Source organism: Zalophus californianus, chromosome 14 (assembly GCF_009762305.2).
Source record: "Zalophus californianus isolate mZalCal1 chromosome 14, mZalCal1.pri.v2, whole genome shotgun sequence".
Lineage (NCBI taxonomy): Eukaryota > Metazoa > Chordata > Mammalia > Carnivora > Otariidae > Zalophus > Zalophus californianus.
Window position 1 is genome coordinate 38,868,423 of NC_045608.1, and position 13,283 is coordinate 38,881,705.

Consider the following 13,283-nt stretch of genomic DNA (forward strand, 5'->3'; position numbering starts at 1 on the left):
AGACGGGCGCGGGGCTCGGCGGAGGAATCTGCGTTCGTGGCAGCGCGCGCGAAGTGTGGACAGCGCCCTCCGCGGGATGGGCGTGCAGGTCCTTAAAGAGAAAGCGGCCCGCCAGGCAGCGGAGCGCTGGCGGAGAGGGCCGCGGCTTCCTCCGCCCATTCCCCAAATACTGTAGTCTTAATGTTTATTGAGAGTGTTCCACGGTCCCGGGTCTTCACGTGAAAGCCTGGCAGCTACAAGGAAGCAGTTCTAATGAAGCTCTCCGTGCCTCTAGAAGAGACTATTCCTGGGCGGGACGGGAGAAGAAGCAGCAGCGCTCTCTTCTATGGAGTTGGCTCTCCTGTGCTAGGCGCCTTACAGAGTCTCATACAATCTTCCCGACTCTCTGAAGCGCATGCTGTTTTTCCTGGAGGTCAAAGGCAGCTCGGAAAGAACACAAACTTACTCCGCTACAACATGGGTGGAATACTGGGACAGTGCTTCCTGAATGCCAGGTCTTTGGACGTGAACTTAAACTTCAGGTGGTGGGCAGGGTTTGTAGATAGTAAAGGACCATGTCTCCATTAATGCTGTCTATATTTATGTTAATGAAGGGAATGTATACCATCTGCTTCAATTCAGCCACTATTTACAGTGCTAGTTGTGAGCACTGCTTCTCTCCTAAAATAAGGCTCTGCTCTCACTCCCTTCCTACCTAACCGGTCTCATATTTTTTTCCATCAGTGTTGATATAGTAGGTAAAGAAGGCTTCAAATAAAATAAGATTTCCTGAGGAAACCGCAGGCATTAAATTGTGTTAAAATACTTTCAAAAGCATAATGTTAAACTAGATGAACTTTGATGTCAATTACCTAAAGTATATGTACCTCGAGAAAGAAAAACATACAACAGAAAAGTTATCTATGGGTGGTAAAATTTTTACTTTATATGTCTCTATTTTTGAAGTGATTTTATAGCTAAAAACATAAAATTTATTAAAATGAAAAGAAATTATGGAAAGACAGAAGAAATGCTTTCAGATTTTAACATGCTTGTTATATAAAGGGAATTTTGGAAACCATGAAGGATGGATATAGAACTTAGACTGCATTTCACATCTCAGGCTTAATTTGAAGAACATGTAGCATTCTTGTAATCTTTTATAGCTAGAAATTGATTTTTTTATTGAGGAAGAGATAACATGTCATCATATTCACTTCATCTAAAAAAGTAAAACCATTTACTGAGTCAGTAAAATTTATGGGATTTTTCTGGAGCTACAGATAGTATCAAAATGTCATTTAAAGTTTCAGAGCCAAAATGAACTCTTACATTGGCCTCAATATAAGATTTGTGAACCCGAATTCAAGACTGGGCAATCATGCTGAAAATACTCAGGGTGTGCCTGATATTAACAGTGAAAGCTACACATATTTTCTTTTGCAAATACCATATTTTACAAAGTATATTTAAAAAAAAAACCTACGTTGCCAACATATGATAGATGCTTTATAAATATGTAATGTATATATTTAAGTTATGAAGTATAATAATAAAGCAAACATTCTTGAATCAATGACCTAAGATTAAGACTTAGATTGTGGAATTTATTGTGTGGTATTCCCCTAGCCTACCTTTCCTGAGTTAACCAGTATCCTGAAGGTTGTTAACCACTCTCTGACTTTTAGAAACATAGAGTTTTATATTTATCTCTCTATACCTATAGATCTATTTGCTTAGTATTGCTTATTTCTCAGCTTTTTAAAAATAGTATCAGACTGCTTTAGATTTCTGCAACTTCACTTATTGAAAATTATGTTTCTAAAATTGCTTCAAATTGTGTCATTCATGTAGCATTAACTTATTTCTTTTTATCGCTACATAATATACCATGGTTCATGTGTGCATTTTCCTGATACTGGATATTTGAATTGTCTCTGGCTGTTTGCTCTTTTAAATGATACATTATTATTCTTGTATGTATTTTCTGGCCCACATGTTAAGAATTGCTTTAGGGTTACATTTACGTTTAGGATTAGAATTGCTACATCAGAGCACATGTGGGTATTAAACATTACATGATAATGCTACATTGTTTTCTAAAATGCTTGTGCCAGTTATACTTTCACCAACACTTGGTATTTTCTGATCTCTTCACCACTCTAGTAGGAGTAAAATTATGTCTAACTGGTTCTTTTAATTTGCATTGTCTTTATTTTTAAAATATGTTTGAGCAGCTTTTCACATGTTTCTTGACCATTTACGTTTCTTAAGTGTGCCATGCTTATTTATGCATTTTAGCCATTTGGGGGAGGATTTCCTTCCTGCCTGCCTTCCTTTCTTTTTAAGTGTAATTGACAACAACATCCTATTAGTTTCAGGTGCACATCACAGTGATTCGATATTTTTATACATTATGAAATGATCCCCATAAGTCTAGCTGTCATCTGTCACCATCCAAAGTTATTATAATATTATGGTCTATATTCTCTATGCTGTATATTACATCCCCAAGCGTATTTCTTTTATAACTCGAAGTTTGTGTCTCTTAATCCCCTTTACCTATTTCACCCAACCCCTAAACCCTCCCTACTGTAGTAACCGACAGTTTATATCCTGTATTTATTACTCTGTTTCTGTTTTGTTTTCTTCTTTTAGATTCCATATATGAGTGATATCATAAGGTATTTGTCTTTCTCTTTATTACTTATTCACTTAGCATAATGCCCTCTGAGTCCATCCAGGTCATCATAAACAGCAAGATACCATTCTTTTTTATGACTAGTACTTTATTGTGTGTGTGTGTGTGTGTGTGTGTGTATCTATATATATCTATATATAGATATCTATATCTATGGATTCATCTATGGATGGACACTTAGGTTGCTTCCATATCTTGGCTATTGTAAATGGTGCTGCAGTGGACATAGGGGTGCACTATCTCTTCAAATTGTTGTTTTCATTTACTTTAGATAAATACACAGAAGTGGAATAGCTAGATTGTCTGGTAGTTCTATTTTTAATTTTGTAAGGAATCTCCATGTTTTTTCATAGCGGCTGCACAATTTACATTCCTACCAACAGTGATCAATAGTTTTTTTTCTCCACATTCTCACCAACATTTGTTATTTTTTGTTTTTGATAATAGCCAATCTGAAAGATAACAGGTGATATCTTATTGCAGTTTTGATTTATACTTCCCTGATGATTAGTGATTAGTTGAGCATCTTTTCAAGTGCCTGCTGGCCACCTGGATGTCTTCCTTCAAAAAATGCTTATTCAAGTTCTCTGCCCATTTTAAAATCAGATTGTTTCTTTTTGATATTAGGTTGTATAAGTTCTTCCTATATTAGGATATTAACCCTTATCAGATGAATGATTTGCAAATATCTTCTCCCATTCTGTAGGTTGCCTTTTGTTTTGTTGATTGTTTCCTTTGCTGTGCAAAGGTTTTTTATTTTGGTGTAGTCCTAATTGTTTATTTTTGCTTTTATTTCCCTTACCTGAGGGACAGATCCATAAATATGTTGTTAAGGCCAATGTCCAAGATTTGCTGCTTGTGTTTTCATTTAGGAGTTTTATGGTTTCAGATCTCACATTTTAGGTCTTTAAGCCAATTTCAGTTTATTTTTGCGTATGGTGTAAGAAAGTGGTCCAGTTTCATTCTTTTGCATGTGGCTGTCCAGTTTTCCCAGCACCATTTGTTGGAGAGACTGTTTTCTCCCCATTGTGTATTCTTCCTTTGTCATAGATTAATTCACCATATATATGTGGGTTTATTTCTGGACTCTCTGTTCTGTCCCCCTGATCTATGTGTCTTATTTTTGTGCCAGTACCATACTGTTTTGATTTCTACAGCTTTGTAGTATATCTTGAAATCTGGGATTGTGATGCCTCCAGGTTTGTTCTTGTTTCTCAGGATTGCTTTAGCTATTCAAGGTCTTTTGTAGTTCCGTGCAAATTCCAGGATTCTTTTTCTAGTTCTGTGAAAAATGCTATTGGTGTTTTGATAGGGATTGCATTGAATCTCTAGATTGCTTTGGGTAGTATGGACATTTTAACAATATCAGTTCTTCCAATCCATGAGCATGGTAGATCTTTCCATTTGTTTCTGTTGTCTTCAGTTTCTTTCATCAGTGCCTTATACTTATCAGAGTATAGGTTTTTCACCTCCTCGGTTAAATTTATTCTTAGACGTTTAATTATTTTTGGTGCAATTGTAAATGGATTGTTTCAATTTCTTTTTCTGCTACTTTGTTATTCATGTACAGAAATGCAATAGATTTCTGTATATTCATTTTGTATACCGCAACTTTACCAAATTTATGCATTAGCCTACTAGTTTTTTGGTGGAGTCTTTAGGGTTTTCTATGTATAGTATCATGTTATCTGGACATGGTGACAGTTTTAGTTCTTCCTTACCAATTTGGAGGACTTTTGTTTCTTTTTCTTGCCTGATTGCTGCAGCTAGGACTTCTAGTATTTTGTTGGATAAAAGTGATGAGAGTGGACATCCTTGTCTTTTTCCTGACCTGAGAGGAAAACCTTTCAGTTTTTCACCATTAAGTATGTTGTTAGTTGTGGGTTTTTATATGTAGCCTTTATTATGTTGAGGTATGTTTCCTCTAAACCCACTTTGCTGAGTGTTTTTATTATGAACGGATGTTGTATTTGTCATATGATTTTTCTGCATTTATTGATTATTTATAGTTTCTATGCTTCCTCTTGTTAATGTGATGTAACACATTGATAGATTTGCAAATATTGATACACTTTTGCATCCCTGGAATAAATCCTACTTGATCATGGTGAATGATCATGTGTATTGTTGAATTCACTTGATGTATTTAATGTATTGTTGATTTTTGTAGAGGATTCTTACATCTGTGTTCATCAGGGATTCAATTGTATTTTTATTTCTAGAAATTTATTTATTTTTAAAGTAAGTCTATTTTGATAGCCTGATGTCTTTCGATGTACAGGTATATCAGTTAATAATTTTTCATTTCCTGGCCACGTCACAGTTGTTAAATGGTAGAGCCCAGAGTTAAATTCAGGTCTAACCACAGAAGCTATTTCTTTTAATTATACCAGTATTTTCTACCCTTAATATATGAATAGATCCTTCATAATTTTTTACATGCAAGTACTGTATTAATAATTGATTAAAAACATGAATATATGCATTAATATGTCTAAAGCCCTTAAAACAGTGCCTAGCAAATAATACATGTTCAGTAAATGCTAGCTATTATTTTTAATATTTTTCTTTATGAAATTAGCTTTTCAAATTTATTTACTTTAGTGTTATGTCAATTAGTACTATCTGTGGTGTTATAGTTTTGATATCTAATACATTTATTTTAAGGCAGTTTAAGAAATCTATCTGTTAAAATGTTTATCCATATATGCTTCAAATATCTTTTGTACCATCAATGCTATGTGTACCACACTGAATAAAACACAATTTAACAGCTTCTCAATAAACACTTTTTGAATTTGAATAAGTATTTCTTTAAATCTGTTGTTAAACTAAAGAATAGTTAATAGCTGAATACTCATCTGAGGTCCATTTACCTCCTGTCTGTGTGACTTTGGGCAGTTTAACCTCTCCATACCTCAGTTTTTCTTCTTTAAATTGAAGGCAATTTTGGCTATAATTAAGTTTAAAGGAAGTATTGTATGTTTAACTTTTTCACACAATGCTTGATACATAGTAAGGACTCAAGACTATTAAATAGCATTATTACCTTATTTTAAAGTCCTCTGAGGAGAAATTATAAGACATCAGGAATTGAGCATTTAAACAATCCTCCTGGAAGGTAATAATCTACATAAGGGGTATTATTTCAAGGATCTCTCTCTTTTTATGCATAATTTTAAAAAATTGTGGTAAAATTCACATATGATAAGATTAACCATTTTAAAATGAACAATTTAGTGCCATTTAGTACAGTTGTGATGCTGTGCATTTTCATCACTCCAAAAGGAAACCCTGTACCCATTAAGCAGTTGCTCCCCATTTTTCCCTTCTCCTGCCCCTGGTAACTACCAATTTGTGTTCTGTCTGTATGGATTTTTCTATTCTGAATATTTCCTATAAATGGAATCATACAATATGTGGACTTTTGTATTTGGCTTCTTTCATTTAGTATCTGTTTTCAAGTTTTACAAATTGTAGCATGTATCAGTACTTCATTCCTTATTATGGTTGAATAATATTCCACTGTGAGTATATAACATAATTTGTTTATCCATTCTTATGTTGATGGACATTTGTACTATTTCTACCTTTTGGCTATTGTGAATAGTACTGCTTTGAACCTGTGTGTATGTTTACTTGTTTGAGTACCTATTTTCAATTCTTTTGAGTATTAACCTAGGAGTGAAATTCCTAGGTCCGTGGTAAATCTATGTTTGACTTTTTGAGGAAATGCCAAACTATTTTCTACAGTGGTTGAACCATTTTACACTCCCATCAGCAATGTACAAGGGTTCTTTCTCCATACCTTCACCAACACTTGTTATTTTCATTAAGAATAAAGTATAGTTATCCTAGTGAGTACATATTCAAGTGGTACATGATTGTGATTTTGAGTTGCATTTACCTAATGACTAATGATGTTGAGCATCTTCTCATGTATGTGGATATTGGCAATTTATATATTTCCTTGGAGAGATCATTCATATTCTATTCAGATTCTTTGCCCATTTTTCAATTGACTTTTCTTTTTGTTGTTGAGTTGTAAGAATTCTTCATCTATTGAAGAGACTAGGCTTTTTGTCAGATATATGATTTGCAAATATTTTTTCGCATTCTGTAGGTTGTTTATTCACTTTCTTGCTAATGTCCTTTGATGCACAAAAGTTTTTAATTTTGATGACCCCTGTGATGTAGGAGTCCAACTTCATTTTTGTGTGTGTATATATCCAGTTGTCTCAGCATCATTTGTTGAAGAGACTATTCTTTTCATACTGAATGGTGTTCGCATGCTTGTAGAAAATCAGCCATAAATGTATAAGTTTAATTCTGGACTCCCAATATTTTTCCATTGATCTATATGTCTCTCAGTATGCCAGTATCACACTATTTTGATTACTGTAGCTTTGTAGTAACTTTTGAAATCAATTTGTGTGAGTTCTTCAACTTTATTCTTCTTTTTACTTATTTTATTTTAATATGGAACACCATGAATTTGCGAGTCATCCTTGCACAGGGGCCATGCTAATCTTCTCTGTATTATTCCAATTTTAGTATATGTGCTGCCAAAGCAAGCACTATATTTCTTTTTAAATACTGTTTTGGCTATTTGTGGCCTCTTAAAACTCCATGTGAATTTGATTATTGGCTTTTTTATTTCTTCATAAGTGGCCATTGGAATTTTGATACAGAGTGCATTGAATATGTAGATCGCTTTGGGTCATCATCTTAAAAATATTAACTATTCCAGCCCAGAACAAGGGGTAGCTTTCCATTTATTTAGATTTCTTCCACTTCTTTTAGCAGTTTTATAAAATGTACTGCATGCTTGATTAAACTTATTTCTAGGTATTTTATAGTTTTGGATGTGCTTGTAAATGGAATTTTTTTCTTAATTTTCTTTTTGGGTTATTCATTGCTGGTGTGTAGAAATAAAACTGATTCTTGTATCCTTCAACTTTGTGAAATCAATTGCTAATTGAAAAGTTGTAATAGTTTTTTTGTGGATTCTTTAGAGTTTCTATATATAGGATCATGTCATCTGTAAATAAGATAGTTTTACTTTTCAATTTGTATGCTTTTATTTCTTTATCTTACCTATTTCTCTGGCTAGAACTTCCAGTATAATGCTGAAGAAGTGGTGAAAGCAGGCATTCTTATCTTGCCCTGAATTTTGGGTGAAAACTTTAGTCTTTCACTATTAAATATGATGATTATTGTGGGCTTTCCATATGTGTCCCTTATCAGCTTAAGGAAGTTTCCTTGTTTTCCTAGTGTATTGTGTTTTTTTTAATAATCATTAAAAAGTGTTGGATTTTGTCATATGCCTTTTCTGCATCAACTGAGATGATCATGTGTTTTTTTTTCCCCTTCATATAGCATTGCTTTTCACATATTGAATCACTCATGCATTCCTGAGCTACATCCCACTTGGTCATGATATATAATTCTTTTAATATGCTGCTGGATTTAGTTTGATAGTATTTTTTTCTGAGGATTTTTTAATGTATATTCATAGGGAACATTTCTTGAAGTGTCTTCAATATTAGGGTAAAATTGGCCTCATAGAATAAATTAGGGAATGTTCCCTTCTGGGAACTCCCTTCTGCTTTTTATTGGAAGAGTTTGAGGAGTATTGGTTTTAATTCTTTTTTAAATGTTTGGTAGAATTCACAAGTGAAGCCATTTGGTCCTGGACTTTTCCGTGTTGGGAGGTTTTTCTTTCTTTTCTTTCTTTCTTTTTTTAATCACTGATTTAATCTCTTTACTTGTTAAAGCTCTATTCAGATTTTCTATTCCTCTTGAGTCAGTTTTGGCAATTGTATGTTTCTAGGACTTTGTTCATTTCATCTAGGTTATCTAGTTTATTGGTAGACATTTATAGTATTCTTTTAATTTTTTAAAATTTCTGTAGAGTTGGTTGTAATGTCCCTATTTTCATTTCTGATTCTAGCTATTTGCATCTTCTCCTTTTTCTTTCTTTCTCAGTCTAGCTAAAGTTTGTCAATTTGGTTGATTTTTTTCCCCTAGGAAAAAATATTTCGTTTTATTGATTCTCTTGTTCTATTTGTGATTTCATTTATCTCTCCTTTAATCTTCATTATTTCCTTCCCTCTGTTAGTTTTGGGTTTAATTTGCTCTTTTTTTTTCTATTTTCTTAAAGTGTGTTATGGACTGAATTGTGTCCCCCCCAATTCATACGTTGAAGCCCTAACCCCTCAATGTGGCTGTATTTGAAGCTAAGGAATTTAATGGGAGGTAATTAAGGTTAAATGAGATCATAAATTTTGTTGTTTCTCTGGAGCACCCTAATACATTCTTCTTTTGTTCATTTCCAAATCTTCAATCAAGGGTATATTCGTGGATATATTCTTACAGAAAAGTATCTTTCAAGTGTTTCCTACCAAAAAACATTCCTCATAACAAATAAGAACAAGGACAATAATTTCTTTTTTGTGTGGTTCTACCACCTTCTCAAGATGTTTTAAAAGGCTTAAGAGAAAGTACATTGAATGACACTACATGACTACTTTGGACAGGGATAATGTCTGAATAGAGGATGTTAAATTTATTAAAAGGGTGTGTGAGAAAATTGCCATTTTCAAGACTAGCAAGTTCAAAATCTGTAGGGCAAGCTGGTGGGCTGAAGATTCAGGTATGAGTTGATGGTGTAGTTGTGAGTCTAAAGGCTGAAAGCTCTGGCAGAATTCTTCCTTCGGCAAACTTTGGCTTTTGCTCTTAAGATCTTCAACCAATTGAATGAGGCCTACCCATGTAATGGAGGGTAATCTGCTCACCTTAAAGTCAGCTGATTTTAAATGTTAACCACATCAAAAAAATACCTTCACAGCAACAGTAAACTAGTGTTTGACTAAATAACAGTCACCATAGTGTTGCCAAGTTGATACATAGAATCATCTGTGTAGAAATTTGATCATTTTAGTGGCACTTGGGTGGCTCAGTCAATTAAGTGTCTGACTCTTGATCTCTTCTCAGGTCTTGATCTCAGGGTCATGAGTTCAAGGCCAACACTGGGCTCCACACTGGACATGAAGCCTACTTAAAAAAAAAAAAAAAGAAATTTGGTCTTTTTAGAATAATATTTGAAGATATTAGAAGAGATGGTCTAAACAAAAGTGAGAACTCTGAGAACTCATCTGAATGTTGGTTTTATTTGACTTGTACTTCTATTAGAAGACAAGTTAAGGGGTGCCTGGGTGGCTCAGTTGATTAATTGTCTGACTTCAGCTCAGGTCATAGTCTCAGGGTCCTAGGGTCAAGCCCCACATTTGGCTCTGCCCTCCTCACTCAGTGGGGAGTCTGCTTGTCCCTCTCCCTCTCCTTATGCTTGTGCTCTCTCTGTCTCTCTATATAAATAAAAAATCTTAAAAAAAAGAAGACAAGTTAAATCAGAAATATTTCAAAATAGCCACTTCCTTTAGGCAAGTAAATGCATACCCCCTATCTGGTGAGGAGTTAATCAAAATATATTTGAAACTACTGAAAGCCATTATGACAAAGGCCACTGCAACTATCAAATAAATGGTTGTTTCTGCTGTCTAAGATGCACCCTTCATCACTTGCTCACTCTCTTTGGGGGATCATTGACAGTGACTCAGACTGTGAGTCAGGAAGCAAGATGTCCCCTGATGTCACATTAAAAAGACTTATGAGACTTACAAACTGCAGGGGCTGGATGAATGGATAACCCCCTATAGCACTGAAACGGCATTTTTAAATGGGTATATTTTTCTTACAGATATCCTTGGGAGACAGTTATTCTGCTTCCTGGGATGGGCTTTGTTTTGACATGGGCTCTGTACTAAGGTAACAGTCCCCTTTGATCATTTGTCAGCATCTCTGGAGCCTCAGCTGCATCCAACCTTAAGGATTTGTTAGGGGCATCAAATGAATAACACATGTGAAAGCATTTTGAAAGGGCTCAAACATTAGAAAGTTGATGACACAGTATAGACAAGGTCTGAGGACCAAAGAGATTATAAGATGTGTCAGAATTCATCAGGGGCCACTTGTTGGTTTCAAAGCTTTTACAATATTTAAATGAATTTTGGCATTTTGGCAGGAGGGATGGTTTTATTGAATTTTAGAGCTTATGGTGTGGGAAGGAAGCAGAGCATTAAGGAATTCACTGAATTCAATCTTTTAAGAGCAGAGGCAGTAATATGGCTTATATGACTATCAGTTTAACAAGGGTAAGTCATTCTTAGAAAGGCAGCGTTCTAAGAGCAACTATTTGGTTTGTTGTATAAAGTAATAATCATAAAAAATTTTTTGAGAAGGTATTCTCTTCTGATTCCTCTTCCTCTACCCCGCATTCCTGTACATTCAGATATTCCCCATCCTACACCTTCATCTTTTCTGCCCCTATGCCCTTTCTGTTACATCAATTAGGACCAAGTCTTCAGTCACTTGCAGCCCAGAATTTTTTAAATCTTTGTTTCTTGCTCTCTTCTGATCTCTGGACTACTATTTCCAGCTGCTTGGAAGTGTCAAAAGAATCTCAAACTAAATATGATCTAAATTAAACTCTACCACTGCATCAGCTTCTGCTCCTGAATCTCTATTTTGGCATCACCATTGTATTAGTTAAGTTAATGCTAGCTTCTGGGTAAATCCCCAAATCTTAGTGGCTTAACACAATTTGTTTATTTCTTACTGGTGCAAAGCCCCAATCAATGGTTAAAGGAATGTGAGCTCTCCTTTCAGGGATCCAGGCTAACAGAAGCTCTTCTTTTTATCATCCTCACACTGACATACAGCTGATAGGAGAAGAGAATGGAAGAAAGACCAGGAGAGATTTTTATTAAGACTGAAAGTGGTGCTCATAATCTCCACTCACTCCTTTGACCAAAATTCAGTCACACCTAGCTGTAAGGGAGGCTGAGATATGTAATCTGGTTGTGTGCTCATAAGTAAGAAGAAATAAGCTTAATGGGAATTTAAGAGTATTTTCCATAACTCCTCTTCCAATTCAAATGAAAAAACCTTCTCATCTTTGAGTTTCTCTCTCTTCGTAGCCATCAAATTCAATAAGTAAATTCTGTCCCACATGTCCTGCCACTATCCTATTGTGGACCTTGATCATTTCTTCCTCAGACTTTGGAATAGTTCTCAAAACAACACTCTTGATTGTGATCACTATAATTTATCCTTCATGTTGCCAACGTTGTCTTTCTATAATACCAAACTAATGATGTCACCCTAATGCTTAAACATGCTTCGAGAAGCTCAGGAGAAAATAAAAACTCCTGATAAGGAGATACCTGATAAGGTATCATTCTGGTTCCATGTCTCATCCTCTGCATGGTGAGCATTTACTTTGTCTTTCTCTGTGGCCCCTACTCCCTAGCAGAAGAACTAGTGGTACTACATACTTCCAGAATAACAGCACATTCTCACCAGATTTTAAGGTTCACAAGGGCTTGTTCTCTGCTATACTTCTGGAGCCAACAAATCTTGGCACTTCATAAGCACTGAATAACCTTTGAATGAATTGATTTTAGTTTTTTGTGTACATATCTGTTTGCCATACTGGATTTATAGAACTTAAAAGTGAAAAATGAAGATTATTCCTGTTAATTTCTGAGTCTTTTATGGCTGACACGTGGTACATACTAAATAAATTGTTACTGAATTGAGTAAAACAGGGTAGGACACATGAGATAAAGTTAATGAGGACAGTTGGCTTAAGATGATAGTAAGATGGCTGTGAAGAAAGAAAGCATTAGACACATACCTACAATAATGCTATTATTTATTTATGAAAAAATATTTATGATTGCCAATTATGTGTCAGAATTATCCTAGGTGCTAGGGACACAACAATGAATAAAAGCAGATACAACTGTTGCTATTCTGGAGCTCATGCTCTATGACTGAAGAAAACCAGGGCAAGCATACTGAAAGACAATTAGCATTGAGAGAGCACACGACAAGGGACCCAACTTACACTGTGGAGTCAGAGAAGTGATCCTTGAAGAAAAGGAATTTAAGGTGAGATCTGAAGTACATGAAGGTATTAACTAGGTGGAAGGGAGGGAATGGGGGACTTTCACAAAGGTAATAGGCCAACTCTCTGTTAGACTAAGTATGGTATGTTTGAAGATCCAAAAAAATCCCAGCATGTCTAGAACACAGAGAGTGAGGAGGGGAGCAGTACAAGGTAGGGCTGGAGAAAAAGGCAGGGACTAGACAGTGGGCCATGTTGCAAATTTTGGCTTTCATCCTAAGAGCAATAGAAAGCCATTGAAGTTTTAATTAATGGGGGACATAATTCCTTATTTGTTTTGAAAAGATGACTCTGATTATATCTGGGATCAGAGCAGTTGTGGGGAGACCAGTTAAAAGGTTATTGCAGTTGCCTTAGCAAGGGATGAAGGTAGCTTGGATTGGAAGAGTAGCAAGAAAGAGGAGAGAAATGGACAGCTGTGGGAGTTCTATCAAGGGTCACATAGACAAGATGTAGTGATGTATTGCATGCAGTGGAGGAACACCCTTGCAGTTTCGTTTACTAAGTTAGGGAATTTGGGAAGAGGATAACAGTTTCATCTGGGACACGTGGAGCCTGCCATTACCAATAACT

At 35.2% G+C, this 13,283-nt stretch overlaps 1 non-coding gene across 1 annotated transcript; it reads right to left on the bottom strand.

Annotated features, from left to right (window-relative positions):
- Positions 1 to 7,153: 7,153 nt before the first annotated feature.
- On the bottom strand, positions 7,154 to 7,258 carry LOC113913454. Its single transcript, XR_003517225.1, has one exon. It is a non-coding gene; the product is annotated as a U6 spliceosomal RNA (small nuclear RNA).
- Positions 7,259 to 13,283: the final 6,025 nt, after the last annotated feature.